The 18704-nt window shown below is 41.9% G+C and overlaps 1 pseudogene; it reads left to right on the top strand.

The window, feature by feature from the left end:
* The first annotated feature begins 3899 nt into the window (after positions 1-3899).
* On the top strand, positions 3900-14149 carry LOC121452503 (annotated as a pseudogene).
* Positions 14150-18704: the final 4555 nt, after the last annotated feature.

The following is an 18704-nucleotide window of genomic DNA, read 5'->3' as shown; positions in this document are numbered from 1 at the left end:
GATGGGCACCAGCCTTCATCCATGCCACAGATGCTTGAGGCTCCCGTTTTCCTCATGATTTTCACTCATAAGACTCCTCTCTTAAGACTGAATTGATATAAAAATTATAACTATAAAAATTATAATCCAAATGATGATCAAGATGGCACCAGTAGTTAGGTGCCATCCAGATGCATAAATCTTAATGAATAAAGTCAACCATTTCTGAGTAAATGTGAAGATGATTCATCGCTCACAGTGAATGATAAATCCTATCAGCTGTCAAGTAATGCAGCTACTCTTCATCAAAAGATGGACCTGAAGACACTTAAACACAAAGAATAGGCCCCTCCATAAGGTAGAGAAGACTGGGTCATACTCTTCATAATACTCTTCATAATCATAGCTTGAATAGGTCATATGAGTAGGCCATTTTAATTCTCTGGATCTTAAGGGTCTTACTTACAAGATGAAGTAGTGGAACAAGATCATCAGTAAGACTCTGGCATTTCCCTTTTACAAACCAGGATTGGAGAGCATAAAGCCACTATCTTCTGATAAACACTAAATTGGAGACCATAGAAAATATTAGGCAAAGCTGATTCTATGCCTAGAAATGGTCCTGAGTTAACCAGGGGCCCCACCAAGACAGAAGATTTCCTCTAGCTTAGGGAAAGGATGGAACCCATCTGGAAAAGAATAAAGAACATGCATCTTTCTTCCCTGTCCAGTCTAAAGCTGCCTGAAATAGTTTCTAAAATAAGAAGAAACTGCCAAAAGCCACTCTAATTAAATCTGTTAGCAAGACTGGTTGAAAAACTAAATTCTGCAGTATGCTTGAACTGTAGAGTGTCGCAAGGTGACCTGGATGGTGTAGCTACATGAGTTTTTATTAGCTAGTAAAAGCTGTACCTTAAAACTCTTGGCAAGAGCCTTCATTTGACATCACAGGCTTCTCTTGGCTCAGACATAGAATCGGTGTCATTGAAAAACATGTTAGGCCCTTACTTTCTGTTCTTCTAGCGCTTTGTATATAACTTAACTGCTACCTGGATGAGGAAGCAACTGGTTTTGGGGTGGTGCCAATGCTAGTGGTTGTGGTGTTTTATACACACACACACACAGAGGGGAGAGAGAGAGAGAGAGAGAGAGAGAGAGAGAGAGAGATATTAGCTAAAGAGTTAGGTTAGTCCAGGATCATCTCATTCATACATACTCCTTTCCCCCTTTACATCTTGGGATGTCTGCCTTCTTTGATGTGTGTGTCTATATAATCAACATGGAAGTGATTATGTAAAGTTGGAATATTTTCTAAATAGTCTTGTCTGTGTTGAGCTGAAATGCAGGGCAGTATTTCGACTCATTGCTGGTATGGGAATTTTAATTTATGATGGAAAATCGTAATTGCATTCATTTTGCTTGACTTGTTCAGAAAATGTGTGTGTGTTTGTGTATGTGTGTGTGTTGGGACATATTTTTCTCTTTTGTATACAGTTCACTTGCTTTTAGAGAAGTAGAATCCTGAAGCAGAGTGCTTATTCTTTTTATGAGTCCCTCTTCCACCTTAATGGGATAATCTATAATACGATCTCACAAGACTGGCATTTCCATGGGGAAGCACCTTGCAGGACAGTGCAGCAGGACAACGCAGTCCAAAACAGAGCCCTCAGCTTTGGTTTATGTTTGAGAAATGAATAGAATCCTCTTTATCAGCTGTGCTTATCACATTGTTATGTGTTTGTTCCTAATTTTAAAAGCTAATGGGTGTAATGCCATTAGCAGTAAAATCATGGAACTTTTCTTACTTTCTATGCATATACATATATGTGTATATGCATATAACTTCTGTTTGAAATATATATAAACTTCTATTATTTTCTATGGGGGATGACCTCAAACACATGCTAAGTAAAAGAAGTCACAGTTAAGAGACCACAGAGTTTGTATAAAATATTGCCTGCGGCTGGAGGTGGAGGCTGTAAATGGGTTTGAGGGTCCCTAAAGGTGCATAAGTGAAAAGCATTAGGACAGATTTTGCTGATGGTTATAACATTTATAGTTACTAAAAATTACTGAATTTTATGTTGGAAGTGTGCTGCCTAGTTTTCATTAAAAGTTGACATCAGCTAGAGTCATTCTGGGAGAAGGAACCCCAATGGAGAAAAGGCCCCCAACCAGATTGGCCTGTGTGCAAGCCTGAGATACATTTTCTTGATTGGACTGGTGGTGGGGTGCTATAAGGAAACAGGCTGAGCAAGTCACAAGCAGCAAACCAGTAAGCAGCGCTCCGTCATGCTTCTGCATCAGCTCCTGCCTCCACATTCTAACCTGGAGTTCTAAACCCATGTCTCTGCCTTTGGTGATGGTGTTTTATCAGAACAATGGAAGCCCTAACTAAGATGGCCCACAAATTCCATATGTCAAAATAGTCCTCAATAAAGTTGTTTTAAAAGGGAACTAGAGGGAATTTGTTAATTAGAGGTGAAAGGAAAATTAGAGAGGATGTGGGTTACATTACTCTATAAACATACTTTATACGTGTGTGACACCGTGAAAGAACAAAATAAAACAAGTTTAAAAATATACAATTCCCAATGTCACTCCAAAGGGAGAGAGACAGAGAAAGAGAGAGAGAGAGAGAGAGAGAGAGAGAGAAGAAGAAGGAGGAGGAGGAGGAGGAGGAGGAGGAGGAGGAGGAAGGGAGGGAGGGAGGGAGGGAGGAAGGGAGGGAGGGAGAACCCAGGAAAGAAAGATTGTCGCAAAGCTCCCTGCTGGGGGAAACACATCACCCACAGACATTTGCGACACTGTGTGCTACGGGCTCTTGTTACTCAGTTCATGGTGTAGGTTAAAAGGATGACAGTTGCTGGGTGTTTGTCTACAACAGCCCTGCCTGAGCGAGCCTGCAACAACCCACTGCCTCGCTCCCTGCCTGGCATTCTTCTTAGGTCTCTCCCATCTCCAAGCAGCTCTGCCTTGAACAAAGCCATTCTCTAATTCAGTGTCTCTTTCTCCTTTGTCCAGGCACTCAGATCCCATGGATTCTTCACTGTGAACTTAAGTGTAGTTCTCTGTGATACTCTTCCCACGGGTGGCTTTGTGTCCCCGTAGATACCACATGTCAATGTGCTATCACCGCTGCTTATGCTCTTCTCCCACGGATTGTGATTTGGAGTTACCTGTCTGGCTTCCAGCCTGGAGTGGAGACTGGCCTATATTCACGGGGATAGCCCCAGACTTGTTTCTGGCTCCGTTGAGTGTCTCTTCAAATAGCTAGTGTTCCCTAGGCTTTCTTAGATCGGCACTGTCTCCAGATCATTTCATTTTCAGCCTCTTAAAAGTGAATCACAGAGGCTGCGTGTGGTGCCGGTTGAGTACAGGCTGCCCCAAAGCTGGTTAGAGCTACAAGGCTGCTACTCACTAGCTGTGTGATTGCTCTCCGTCTCATCAGTGAAGTAGGGGTGATAGCTGTACTTATGCAAACAGTTTAATGAGGACTGAATTAATAATTGTACTACTATAAGTATATTTTATTTAATCAGCTAACTGATATATTTGGAAAGTGGTAACTGTTGAACACATGGCTAGCCAGGCAATGGTGGCACATGCCTTTAATCCCAGCACTCAGGAGGCAGACGCAGGAGGATCTTTGTGAGCTCAAGGCCAGCCAGCCTGATCTACAGAGCTAGTTCCATGACAGCCAAGGCTATACAGAGAAACCCTGTCTCAAAAATCAAACAAACAAAAAAGAACATATGGCCATTCACATGTTAAACATGAACTCTATTATTGAGCTACACCCCAGCTCTTACAGATTTATTTTAGTTAAGTCAAATAGTTTTGGGGACTTGAATCACCACAACAGATAAAAGGTGGATAACTGGGGTCCAGTCTTTAGATGGTACAGATAGATCATCGTGATGGATCTGAGGTAAGTTTATGTACTAACTCACTGAAGGAGTAAAACTTCACTATCAATTGAAAAACACCATTAACCTTCAGCTTAACATAATAAAACAAAATTTAATGCCCCCTTTTGGGGGTTCACGTTCGTAGCTGTCCCTTGGTCATGCCACAGCCTTCTGGTTCCAGACTCTTTAATATGCCTCCCAGGGTTCCATGACCTCTCCAGCCCCATCCAACCCCCTTATCATTCCTGGTCATCATGAGGTTCCCAACAAGAACACTCCTCCGTTCCCAAAACTGCAGGACCCACTCCTGACTTTCCCTTTTTCCTCCCTGTGTAAACACACCTCCATACAGAGTTCTGGCTTTCCATTCAATTCGAGCTTCGCCTCTTGTGCAACTCCTCTGAAATACTTAAGAGGCTCTTTGCCCTCTCCTTCCTGAGCATGCCAGACTCTCCCATCCAACCACTGATTGCTCCTCGTGTGTTCCGCGGTCGGCCTGTCAGCTTTCTCTGCTGGATTGCCGGCTCTAGCCAAGCAAGTCAGTTTTGCTCAGTGTTGAATCTGAAGTGCCTTGAACAAGGCCTGGCAGAAAGTAGGTACTCAATCCATACTTACTGAAAGAGTGTTTACTTTTACACATCAAAACTTGTAACTTTAGCCCAATCCAAATTTCAACTGGGTGTTCCCAAGTCCTCCTCTTGTTGCAATGAGAACATCCATTGAGACAGAGAGAAATTGGTTTGATTTTCCATCCCATCCAGGCAATTGAATCTCTGCAGGTCAGTGAAAGGCATTCTATTTCTCCCGGGTGTCTCCACCGACCCTCTTGCAATTTACTCCCTGTGTCTGTTGGACCTCTGCTGTATTGAAGCTCCCTGCTGAATACCAGCCCAGTTTCATCCTTACCCAACAGTATCCCAGCCCAATGCCCTGTCTGTCAGGGAAAGGTTACTTAGTGGAGCAATTCAACAAGCTGTGTACATTAGGATGGAGCCAATCTTTGAAAAGTTCTCTGTATTTTCCCCAACCTGGGACTTGGTCAGCTTTTAGACTGCAGCAAGTAGGTCCCTAGACACATGTTACAGTCTGACTTCATCCCTACTTTGCAACTCCCAAAGTCCTGTTGATTTTGTATACAGACTCAGCTGAACTATTTCATGGCCTGCCCTTTACTCATCCTGTTTCTGTCTGTGGGTTTGTTGTTTGTTTGCTTTGCTGACCTGAATTGTCTATAGGTTCTCATGGGACCCTTTTGGCCAACAACACGACAAACTGTAACCCAGTCCTGGTACTGGAAGCTTCAGTTGGTGACAAGAGAGGGCCCACTGGGGCTCTGTCCCCATATAATTTGATGATTTCATGTAGATTATCTTATATATGTATATATTTTAAGAAGTTTTGATTGGGAGGTGGTGGCACACACCTTTAATCCCAGCACTCAGGCGGCAGAGGTAGGCAGATCTCTGTGAGTTTGAGGCCAGCCTGGTCTACAAGAGCTAGTTCCAGGATATCTAGGGCTATTACACAGAGAAACTCTGTCTGGAAAACCAAAAGAAAAAATATTTCTACCGTATTAGGTTTCCATACTATCCCTCAAATGGACCGAAATTTTAGCTGCATCTCCCCTCATTCTCTCTTTCATTTTCCTCTTCCCTCCCCATTTCCACTTGATCACCCCATTCCAGTCCCCCACCCATCCATTCATAACTATTCTATTTCCCTTTCCTATGGGGTTCTGAGTACCCACTCCCTCCCATCCTCTACTCTCTACCTAATCTCTGTGGTTCTATGGGTTGTAGCTTGGTTATCATTGACTTAACAGCTAACATATATAACTAAGCCAGCACATACCATATTTGTCTTTCTGGGTCTGGGTTACCTCATTCAGGATGAATTCAAGGTCATTCCTTCATTTTCTTTTCTACCAGGCTTAGTGTATCTGGTTTTATGTTGAATTCTTCAATCCATTTGAAGTTGAGTTTTATGTAGAGTGATAAATATATGTCTATTTGCATTCTTCTACATGCCCCCTTGATCAAAACCAGTTGTTGAAGATACATAGTTTCTGCTTCTTTATCAAAAATTATGTATCTATAGGATACAGATTTCTGTCTGGGTCTTCAATTCAATTCCACTGAACAACATGTCTGTTTTTGTGCCAGTACCACGGCGTTTGTATTACTATAGCTCTGTAGTATAATTTGAGGTCAGTGATGGTGATAGCTCCAGCAGTTCTTTTATTATTCAGGATTGTTTTAATTATCCTGGGGTTTACATTAACACATGAAGCTGAAAACTGTCCTTTCAAGGCCTGTGAAGAATTCTGTTGGAATTTTGATGGGGATTGCATTGGATCTGTAGATTGCTTTTGGTAGGGTGGCCATTTTTACTGATTCATGAGCATGAGAGAGATTTCCCTCTTCTGATATTTTCTTCAGTTTCTTTCTCCAAAGTCTTAAGGTTTTTACCATACAGGTCTTTCATTCTCTTGGTTAGAGACACCCCCACAATATTATTCTGAGGACACTGTGGAAGCTATTGTCTTTCACTCCATTTGTCATTGGTATATAGGAAAGCTACTGAGTTTTGTGAGTTAATTTTATATCCAGCTGCTTTGTTGAAAGTGTTTGTCAGCTGTCGGGATTTCCTGGTGGAATTTTTAGGGACTCTAATGTATGCTATCATACCATCTGCAAACGACAATACTCTGACTTCTTCCTTTCCAACCTTGTCCTGTTCCTGATTTTAGCAGACTGGCTTTGAGTTCCTCTCCTTTTAAGCTCATGTTAGCTATGGGCTTACTGTAAACTGCCTTTATTATATTGAGATATATCCCTTGTTTCCCTAATTTCTCCAGGACTTTTATCACAAAGGGTATTGGATTTTGTCAAAGACTGTTTCTGCATCTAATAAGATAATACATAGATTTTTGTCTTTAAGTTTGTCTATACAGTGGATTACATTTACCAATTTACATATGTTGAATCATCCCTGAATCTCTGGAATAAAACCTTCTTGATCATGGTGGATGATCTTTTTGTTATGTTCTTAATTTTGTTTGCAAGTATTTTGCAGAGAATGTATGCATCTATTATAAGGGAAATTGGCCTGCAATTCTCTTTCTTTGCTGGATCTTTGTGTGGTTTGGGTATCAGGATAACTGTGACCTAAAAAAATTAATTGGGCAATATTCCTTCTGTTTCTATTTTGTGGAATAATTTGAGGATTGTGGGTATTAACTCTTCTTTGAAAGTCTGGTAGAATGGCGTGCTAAAACCATCTGGCCCTGGGATGCGGCAGGGGGGTAGACTTTTAATGACTGATGGTTTCTATTTCAATAATGATCATAGGTCTGTTTAAATTACTTATCTGATCTTGGTTTAACTTTGGTAAGTGGTATGTATCAAGCAAATCATCCATTTCTTTTAGATTTTTTTCTAATTTGGTGAAGTACAGATTTTTAAAGTATGCCATGATTCTCTGGGTTTCCTCAGTGTCTGGGATAAAGTCAGTTGTTTTCATTTCTAAGCATTGTGCCTAGAAAATGATTTGATAGAGCTAATTACACTCACTTTCCTACATAAATACAGAGAGAGAGAGAGAGAGAGAGAGAGAGAGAGAGAGATTAAAACTAGAAACAAAGAAGCATAAGATGAACTAAGATGGCTAAGATGGCTTTCTGCGGTCGTCTACTCAGTACAAAAGCTTTGCGATCACTTTTATTTTTAATGTCTCCCAGTCCCACTAGGGACAACACAGTTACTACAAATAAGAGGAGGTTCTAGATGTGACAGAGTGGCTACATGCGCATAACTAAAGCAGAATGTTGGGGAAAATCTATATAATTTGGCAGACAAATTATATTGAGATATATCCCTTGTTTCCCTAATTTCTCCAGGACTTTTATCACAAAGGGTATTGGATTTTGTCAAAGACTGTTTCTGCATCTAATAAGATAATACATAGATTTTGCTATTGAGCAAAGTAAGAACAAATGTGTATTGCAAATTCTCCATTGCGTAAGTCAGCAGCAGTAAGAAAAAAACAGGCAACTGAGCTGTAAGGACAAGTCCAGTGGAAAGGAACCAGGAATATTTCCCCACTTTCTGATGTTTGGTGTCAGTGTCCTTCCCCATCTCTTTACTTCTCGTCTGTAGTGCACAGAAGCTCATGGAGAAGGACCAGGAAAGGCTCAAAGTTACAGCATTAAAGCGCACAGCTTCATCAACCCAAGTACTTGAAGACTAGATGGGCCGTACAGTGATTTATGTAGGTATAATTCCTTTTTTTAACTTAAATTTAGGACAGCTTTAATGAGCTCATCACTAGATGCAATCAAAGCAAGATTTAGGGAGTTTAATGACAGGCCAATATAAAAACCCCCATAACAAAGGTAAAGAGCAGGACGAGCAAGGGGTTCAGTGGGTAACGACACTTGCTGTCGTGCCTGACGACCAGAGTTCCACTCCTGAAACTCACCAGGCTATCATTCTTTTATTATTATTATTATTATTATTATTATTATTATTATTATTATTATTACTATTATGTATACAATGCTCTGTCTGTATGCCCGAAGGCCAGAAGAGGGCGCCAGACCTCTTTACAGATGGTTGTGAGCCACGATGTGGTTGCTGGGAATTGAACTCAGGACCTTTGGAAGAGCAGGCAATGCTCTTAACCACTGAGCCATCTCTCCAGCCCCTATCATTCTTTTTAATAATTAAATATGTGAACAAAATCAAGGCTAGGGAAATACCTTGGTTAGTAAAGTACCTGCTTCCGACGTGTGAAAACCTAAGAACCCAGGGAATAAATGTCAGAACTGGTGACACACTGGAACTTGCTAGTCTGCCAACCTAGCTAGCCTACTTGATAAGTTCTAAGTCACTGAAAAAAAAACTCTGTCTCAAGAAAACAGGTGGATGAAGTCTAACAATATGGCAGCCTATCGAGACCTAAACAATGATAAAAATCAATAGTTATGCTTTATATTAGTGCATCATACTCAACCTCATCAGAGAAGCATCTTCTTGAGGCGAATGGAAATCAGCATTGAGAACCACAACAGGGCAATGTGCCTGTTGTGAGAGACGTCGGAGCACTGGCCCTCAATAGGATGTCTTTACAAAGGTCCACCCCTCAAGACTCAGGATTCAATGCAGAAGAGGAGGCAGAAAGTTTGTAAGAGCCAGAGATGGAGGATGACTCCAAGGAAACAGCATCTTCCAGACACAAGCTACAGACACTGTGACTGTATACATCAGACCTGCACAAGTTCAAGCCAGACCAAATCTTAGCGTAGAGAAGGGAAAGTAGACACAAAGTATCATCCCTAATCAAAGTAGCAGAAGGGAAAGTAGACACAAAGTATCATCCCTAATCAAAGTAGCGAAGGGAAAGTAGACACAAAGTATCATCCCTAATCAAAGTAGCGAAGGGAAAGTAGACACAAAGTATCATCCCTAATCAAAGTAGCGAAGGGAAAGTAGACACAAAGTATCATCCCTACTCAAGAAGCTATCTGCAATTGATATCCGTCTTCTCTGATAGTCTCACTGGGTATATCAACCACACTCCAGAGCAGACCCTAGAAGAAATTGGTCAACGCAAAACATTATATGTTGGGGCAGGGGCTTCTTGCTATATTTTGGTATTTCTTTGTCTTATTTGTTTTTGTTTGTTTTGATCTTTGGGTTTTTTGTTTGATGTTATTTGGAGATGAGAGAGAAAGAACATGAATTTCATTGTCTGGAGAAGGAGATGGGGAAGAACTGAGGAGCTGGGAGGTAGAAAAGAATATAATCAAAATATATAGTATATAAAACATTCTAATAAAAAATTTACAACTATCAGAAGGTAGAGCAAAAAGAAGACATTTTAGAGTGACTGAACTTCCAGCTGGACAAGCCAGCCTCTAGGCCCTAGGTCCAGGGTACACCCCATGTCCCTCACTCACCAATCCCAGTCACACTAGTCAGTCAGCAGACAAGGCTCCTGTGGGCAGGCTGCTCCACCACCACCCCCATTGGACCCTGTAATCTATATGTAACACTCTGCCTCCCAAACCCATCCATTTCCCACAACCCCCCTGATCCGCAGTCACCACCTTTCATAAATACAATTTTGTACAATACTGTATAGCTATGTATATCCACTCACAAAGTCTAGTTTGTTGGCCATATTATTTTGTCTTTGCACTTGGCTTATTTTTTATCTGTTATATCTATACAGTTCGTGAATGTGTTACAAGATCTCCCATTAAAAAAAAAATACATACTAATTCAGAAGAGAGAAATCTCACGGAGTCCCAGCCTTAACAAAGAACTCCAGGCTACTAATGGCTGTTGAAAGAGGGAGAATTAGTCTTTCCCAGTGGTGAGCCCCTTAATTGGTGATCCAGTAAAAAAGTGGCCAGTCCTGAAATCATATACACACAAGCCACAATAAATGGACTCTGCAAAGCATATTTATTTATTTATTTATACATATATATGTATGTGTTTGTGTGTGTGTGTGTGTGTGTTAACAATCAAAAAGGAGCCATCAGTCTGAAAGCAAATAAGGGAAAATATGGGCAGGGTTGAAAGGAAGACAGGGAAGGGGGAAGTTATTTAATTTTATTCTTTTAATTTAGTAAGAAAAATAAATAAATACATGTAAAATAAAAAGTGCTGAGGATGTGACTCGGGAATAGAGTGCTTGTCTAGAATATATAAGACCCTGGGTTCAAAAGCAAATAAATAAATAATAAGACCCTGCGTTCAATCCCTAGCAACACATACACACAGAGAAGGGGGATCTATATTCAAAAAGCACAGACATTAAATTTAGAAATAAAAAAATTAAAATTTAGTGCAGAAAATGACAATTATTCAGTGAATAGTATAAAAGAAATTATAAATTATACTGATTATCTTGACTGTTAATCTTGGCCTAAAGAGCCGGGCGGTGGTGGCGCATGCCTTTAATCCCAGCACTCGGGAGGCAGAGGCAGGCAGAGTTCGAGACCAGCCTGGTCTACAAGAGCTAGTTCCAGGACAGGCTCCAAAACCACAGAGAAACCCTGTCTCGAAAAACCAAAAAAAAAAAAATCTTGGCCTAAAAAAGTAAATTTAATAGATATGTTTCTATCAATGTGCAAATAAAACAGGCGAGGTAGTATAGTGGTATCCATGTGTGACCCCAGCATTTCAGAGGCTAAAGGAGGAGGACTGCGATTCAGAGACCAGGCATGAGCTGCAGAGTAATATAGTGATACTTCATTTGTATTTTAATAAATAGTTTGCCTAAGATCAGAGAGTAAAACAGCCCCATTGGTCAGCCTTACACACCAGACAGTGATGGCACACACTTTTAATCCCAATAGCCACACTAGTCTGCCATAGAAACCAGGTGGTATTGGTGCATGCCTTTAATCCCAGTCCTAGAGAGGAATATAAGACAGGAAGAGACAGCTCTCACACAGCCTCATTCTGAGATTCCTGGAAGCAGGATCGCCATTTCAGACTGAGGTAGAGGTAAGAGCCAGTGGCTGGCTGTTCTGCTTTTCTGACCTTCAGGTTGAACCCCAATATCTGTCTCTGGGTTTTTATTCATTGTGCTACAGAGTAACATCCTGTCTTAAAACACACACCCACATGCATGCATGCAGGCATATGCACACAAACAGAGAGCTCCTTGCTGCTGTCACCATTCATATTGTCAATTTTCTGGTGCATCTTTACAATCGCTGTCATGTTTTAGCTTATACCAATGCAATAAAATACCAGAAATCTGGGTGGCTATCAAATAAATTAAGAAAAGGTCCAAATACGACCTGAGTGGAAATTCATCCCAGTTTTACCATACACAAGATGAAAGCATGAGCCAGTATATTTCTTCATAATAAAATTCCTGTAAACTGAATTGCTGGTTATGCTTAGCTGTGAGTTTTATCTAATATGCATGACTTTTTAAAATGAGAAATAACTTGGAGACATAAGAATCTACCCCCATTTTATCGAGGGAAATGCTCAAATCAACCATGAAAGATTGCCTGGTGGCCTTTTCAGTTCCATACATTTACCAAGAATATATTTACAGAACACCAGACACTGCACTAAGTTGGAAGAGAAGAAAAGAGCCCCCACTGTCAGGGAGTTCATTCCCAGCCGTGAAGCATCCTCCTTAGATGACTAAATTAAGCACTGATCTGTCTTAATTAGGCAATTCAGTGACATCCTTCTGAAATATCAGCTTAAGAAAAGGGGTAAGAGAAAGGTTACCAACCAACTAAAAATAGACAGAGCCTTCTGCAGCTCACCCAGAAAATGGAATGCAAAGTCAGAGCTTTTATCCCTTCTTATCAAAAACTACATTGATTTCAGCTGCCCATATTCTCTGGAGCATTCTTTGTTGCTGAGTTTCATTTTTTTTTAACATCAGAGCATATTCACCTGTTCTAATTCTTTACTGCTGTGCATCATGCCAGAGGGGGAAAAAAATCAATTCTGTATCTTACCCAGCTGTGAACTTTGCAAGCTACAGCAGTGACTGGTCTGACAACACATGCCTATTGGTGCAAGCGTGGTAATAGTGGCACAAATGTTCTGGGAGTAACCAACCACTTTATGGTTGAGGCCATGGCCCACTCAGTGAAGTGGAACTGATCTAGCATTGTTAAAATGGCCAAGAATCTGTGGGTTAGATGGGTCATTGACTCCCCCCCAGAGCAAAACTCAAAACTCAATACTATTATTCTGATAAATGAATATAGTATTGAAATGGCTCCTAATGATTTATTGCTGTATCTGATGTTGGAAGTCACAAAATAACCCCCACACTAGTTCATAATTATGAATAGTAGTTATTTGTTTAGGGGAGACTTACAGATCACTGTCCTAGATAACGGAGAACAGGAACAGAGTCAAACAGCAGGAAGTGAGAGTGGGAAGCAAGAGAGTGATCGCATGCTTTACAGCTGCATTTATAGTATATGAGACCACACCCAAGTGGACTGATATCTTAAAAGCTATTGGCTGAAGGAGCTGAAAGAGCTCCCACAAGTGGCTGGGAACAAACAAGTGGCTTCCCCCCAACAGATTGGTGCACCAACGTGGTGGACTAAATCCATGTAAAACCTGAGAGGGCTTGAAAAATAATTCTAGACACAAAAATACAAAGTTTAACACAGCTTCTTGCTGTTTGCTGGCCACGTGCTGCAGCTCCTTTAAAAGAGGTTTTCCTGATTCATCCATGACCATTTTCAAATGCTAACTTTCTGGGCCTTGCTGCCAGCGTGACCTCTGGCTCTTTCAGGAGACGGAGCATTTGGATGGGGTTTGTGAGCAGACTGTTGCAGCTTGTTTAATGGTGACATGGACTGACTGTATACCTGAGAATAGGCAGAGGTCGGTGAAGAGGAGCGGGCTCACCAGAGTATCCTGACTCAGCAAGCACATTGGACTGAGGCACTGAAAAAGCTGGACACCCTCTGTACCAGCCTGGTGGGCATGCTCACCCATCTGGATGACTTCCAGCTGACTCAGAAGGAGCATGAGATTGTTGAAAGGGCTGAGGAAGCAGAGGGTATTTTGGATCCCCATGAGGAGGACAAATTAAGCTTTAATGAGAAGAGTGCTTGACTCAACTCTGGGCAACATCAGTTCTTGGGTCTCTCTCAGGCATGGAGGAGGTGCATATCAATGAAAGGACTATCAGCCCCTTATTGCGTTTGTCTAAAGATCGAAGGATCCTGACCTTCAGTGCTGAGAAGTCCAAGGCCTGCTCAGATGACCCAGAGTGCTTTGACCCCTGGCTTAATGCCTTGGCTGCCACCACCTTCCAGACTGGACTCCATGCCTGGATAGTGAATGTTCAGCACAGTTGCACTTATAGAGTGGGTGTAGCCTCAGCCCAGCTGCCTCGAAAGGATTCTGGTAGTGACTGCCACCTGGGCCACAGTTGCCTTCTCCTGGGTCTTCTCCTGCTATGCTCAAGAGTTCCGTTTCTCACACTATGGACAGCACAAGCCTCTGGCAATGCTTCGGTGCCCAGCACAACTGGGCATGCTGCTGGACTTCCAAACAGGAGAGCTGGTCTTCTGTGAGCCTGCCTCAAGGACGGTGCTTCACATCCACCACTTGTCTTTCCCTCTACTGCTGCTCCCAGTCTTTGCCGTGGCTGAGCAGGTCATCTCCATTGTTCACCAGTGGCCACAGAGAGGCCAGGTCCATGCCCGCCATCACCCTTGCAGGTCAGGCCATGCTTCCAGCTAGTGTCCTATCCTCCAATGATGTGTGTGATCTTCCCCGTGGGCAATTTTTGAAGAGACAGGATTTGCTTCAAACTCAGACACAACCTTTTAATATTGATCATCTATAGGGAACCTGTTTCTCTCTTGGCCTTAGTCTCCTATGCCCACCATTTCTTGTGCTCTTCTGAGGCTCTCATAAATCTGTGTTTCTGGCCAAAAAAGAAAAAGAAGCCATATAAAAATGAAAAATTCACAGAGAGTCTGAATTATGTACATTGTTGTGTTAGCTTTAAATTTTTTGACTGTAAATGAGCTAAGTATAGAGAGACATTTCATTATATGAGATGCTAAGCTAAACCAGCCTGTATATTATAAAGGTATCATGACTTCTAAAAATGATAGTGTAGGTAAGGGTAGCAGGATGCAGGGCTCAGAGTTGGTTCCTCATCAACACCAGCTGCCTTCTCTGCAGATGCAAAGCTATGGCCGGCTTAGCATGGACAGTAACTCAGCATCTCAAATGCCAACCTCCATGCTCTAAGATGCCCAGAACTCATCATACCAGTTAGTGGGTATGCCTTCCTTGAAGCCTCTCCCACTTCAGAAGTTTGGGTTTTGTTTGTTTCTGTTTGCTTGTTTGTTTTGTTTTTCCTTAAAATATATGTGTACCCTTAAAAAAAAAGTACTGCTTGGCAAAAAGACCATAGCCAGTTCTGTATTTCCTTGTACTTTTTTATCCATGCACTGACCACTAAAGGAAAAAACAAACTAAGGACAGTGGCCAGGAGCTTAGTGAAGAAGATGCTGTCCCCACAGGACCTGCTGCTCCAACAGCACCTGCACCATTGCAGTATCCTGTGGGAGAACTCACCTGACTCTCCTTAAAATTCCAAGCATTTTCCCCCATAAAGTGATGTATCTCCAGCCCAGACTCAGCCTCTTCAGTAGAAGTGGCCTTCACTACATGCCTCAGCCTCTATGTTCCCAGGCAACCCATGTGATTCATCAGAAACCCATTCCTCCCATCTAGGACAAGTGTGTTCTCGTGCCTCTGTACCCATGTGCAACCTTATGTAGTCAAAGAACCACAGCACCATCTTGCCTCAGGCTAAAGAGCCACAGGACAACTAGATATACCGTCTGCCCTGGACACCATCCTAAGAGCCAGAGAGTCCACCGACGTAAAACAATAAGATGCCTACTATATTCAAGGCACTTTCTAAGTATGTTTTGTGAATAACAGCTTGTTGGTTCCTCATAGAAGATTAGGTAGATAAATGGCTTTTGTGATTTACCTCACAGAAAGGAAAACTGAGGCTGAGAGAGGCTAAGTACTGGAGTCGAAGTCCGTGCTCTGAACTATAAGACATTCTGCCACCTCTTGAAGATCAGGGGCTCTATTCAGAGTTGTGGTATTCTATGCAGTCTCTCTGTATATACATCATTAGGAAGACATGAGCATGGCCCCTCAGAGATGAAGATGTGTTTGCATCCAACTCTGCGTCCCCAAATTACGTGTTCCTCTGTTAATTGACTAACTGTTATGAGCCTGTATTTTCACAACAATCAAACAGGAATCAGAGAGCTATTTCATGGAATTACTGTGGAGACCGCATGAAATGACCTAGATAAAAGTGGTCCTTGGACTTCCCACAGGGCAGGGAACCCTGATCGCTCTTTGGGCTGACGAGGGAGGGGGACTTGATTGGGGGAGGGGGAGGGAAATGGGAGGCGGTGGTGGGGAAGAGACAGAAATCTTTAATAAATAAATAAATTTAAAAAAAAAAGTACAAAGCAATGTGCTTCTCACATAGTAAGTGTCCAGTAAGCCACGGCCTGAATCTTTTTGTACAGTATGAAGATGTCTCTGTTTTACCTCATCTGCCTAAAGACCTTCTGATTGGTTTAAGAAAAAGCTGAATGCCCAGTAGCAAGGCAGGAGAGGACAGGCAGAACTTCCATGGAGAGAGAGGAACTCAGGGGAAGAATCGGAGAGGTGGGGGATTCGCCAGTCAGATGTGGAGGAAGTCAGATATACACTATGAAGGAGAGATAACCAGGCACATGGTAGAACATAGATTAACATAAACGGGCTAATTTAAGTTATAAGGGCTAGTTTGGGGAACAAGCCTAAACTAAGGCCAGGCTTTCATAATTAAAAATAGTCTTTGGTGTTGTTATTCAGGAGCATGGGGTCCAAAGAAAGTCCAACTCTAATAACCTTCATTTAAAATTTTAATTGTTGTACGTGGTGGTGGTTGTGGTGCTGGCAGCGGCAGCAATGGTAGTGGAGGTGGTGGTGGTGGTGGTGGTGGTGGTGGTGGTTGTGGTGTTGGTGGTGGTGGTGGTATTTCTGGGAAAGATTAAGTATTGAACCTAAAAAGATTTTAAAAGAAACCTATTGTGGACTGGAGAGATGGCTCAGAGGTTAAGAGCATTGCCTGCTCTTCCAAAGGTCCTGAGTTCAATTCCCAGCAACCACATGGTGGCTCACAACCATCTGTGGTGGGGTCTGGTGCCCTCTTCTGGCCTGCAGGCATACACACAAACAGAATATTGTATACATAATAAATAAATTTTTTTAAAAAAAGAAACCTATTGTATGAAGAATAATTCAAACTGGAAATTGCAATGATTCAATTCCATGTTTTCTGGGCATGACATAAATAAATTAGCTGGCTATAAACTCAAGGAATATGTTTTAACTGCACAGAAACAGTAAGTGGGCGTGTTTTAAAATAACTTACTTGGCCTTTTAAATGAAATCATTCTCTTATCACTGGGAAAACATCGCTCTCTTACTTATTTATGGAAAACGCATGCGGAGTGGAACAAAGAATGGCTGGATATACCGTAGCAGTCGAATGTGCTCCCAGGGTGTGATTGGATTTTTTTTTTTTTGCTACTTTGTTCTGTTTTGTCTGATTTTTTTGAAATAGGGTCTCTTATACCCAGCTTGCCTCAAATTCACGTGGAGGGTGACACTGAACTTCGGGCCCTCCTGCCAACGTCTGGAGGATAGGCCACCATATCTGGTTTATGTGATGCTGGGCCCAGAGGCTAGGGCTTTGCACACTTGAGGGGAGGATTCTACCGGCCAGACTCTGTTCCCAGCCACCTAGAGTATAATTCTACCATTTGGAATTTTCCTCTCTCCTGATCTGGATGGGACTAAGTCTCTCTGAGCCCTCCACTAAGTGTGAACCTGTAATTTGCTTTGCTCAAGAAATGGCATGCATCCCTGCTGGGCAGGAGCACAAACCTCTATCTAACTCCTTCTACCCTTCCTGGGGATCATGGAGGTGCACACCGAATTGAAATCCCATCAGCCCCAAGTTCTGAGGGACTGTGACAAACAGAGCTTCCCCGTTGAGTCTCACTGATCGTGTAGCATGCACAAAAACTAAATGTTCGTTGCTTCAGCCAACTGATAAGGACTGTTTGTTGCTATAGCTTCAGACCTAGTCTATCCTAACAGAGTGATGTGGAATGTTGTAAAGAAGGTGACAGAATGTCACAGACTCACTCAAACCTTCCAGAAGGAGCACCCAGCATCTCAAGTGCTGAGCAGAAACCGCAGACAGGATTGATTTTTGCATTGTGGTCTGTTCATCTATAAGCAGCTTTCTCTGAGCCTTGTTATTCATCCTAACGTTGGGAGCTTTCTGTTTCCTTTATGATAAATAATAGTAAAGCCTATTTTATAAACCTTGCTTGGTTTGACAGGCTTAAAAAACTGTTGTGCACCTTTAATTGTGTTTAAAGCTCTAAGACTGTCTGCAGTAGCTAATATGGGCCTAGACTGTATGGATAGACTAAGAGCCTTTATCTCTTTGCCGCTCCAAGAAGAAATAGCTCTGATGGCACCCCACTGCTAGCCTACTTACCACAGTATCAGAAAGAGTTAAAATTCTAACGCACACAGGCGCCTACTGAAGAGATAAGTAGATATCAGGACTTGAAAAGCTCTAATGATCACAAAATAGGTCCTGGCCTGAAGATTCAAAGCAACCTTTCATAAAAAAAAAAAAAAAGCGCACCAGAGTGCAATAATGACAGGATACGCCATAGCTATTCTCGCCCCCTCGAAAGAGAAGCATCTCCTATTTCCTACCCAAGTCCCGTGTTTGCTGGCTCAGTCCTACCTCAGCAGGAACTCCATGAGATAAACCATAACTGACGTGCTGTAAATTGCTGCAGAGTTCAGCATGAAGATCAAAACCTCTCATTGAGCCTCTTAACGCGGCTAGAATGAGTTATCAAATCCTGGGTCACAAGCAAGCTTCTCTTGATGCAAGCGAAAGGGAGTAGATGAGAGACAGGAGGATGGATAGATGAAGATAGATAGATAGATAGACAGACAGACAGACAGATAGATAGATAGGCAGGTAAGTAGATGAATAGGTAGGTAGATATATTGGTAAGTGACAAAAGTAAATAGGTAATAAAAGATAGATACAGATGATAGACAGATATATACATGATAGTTATAAAGTTAGATTAAAGATAAGATAATTAAGAGGTTATAGATGAGTGATAGAAACCCATTGAGAGATATCTACAGGTAGAAATATTTA

The sequence above is a fragment of the Microtus oregoni genome, unplaced genomic scaffold, assembly GCF_018167655.1.
Source record: "Microtus oregoni isolate MIOR12 unplaced genomic scaffold, Mior012 000009F_ref0000495, whole genome shotgun sequence".
Taxonomy (NCBI): Eukaryota; Metazoa; Chordata; class Mammalia; order Rodentia; family Cricetidae; genus Microtus; species Microtus oregoni.
The sequence above is the reverse complement of the archived record's forward strand: the minus strand, read 5'-3'. Positions and strand labels throughout refer to the sequence as shown.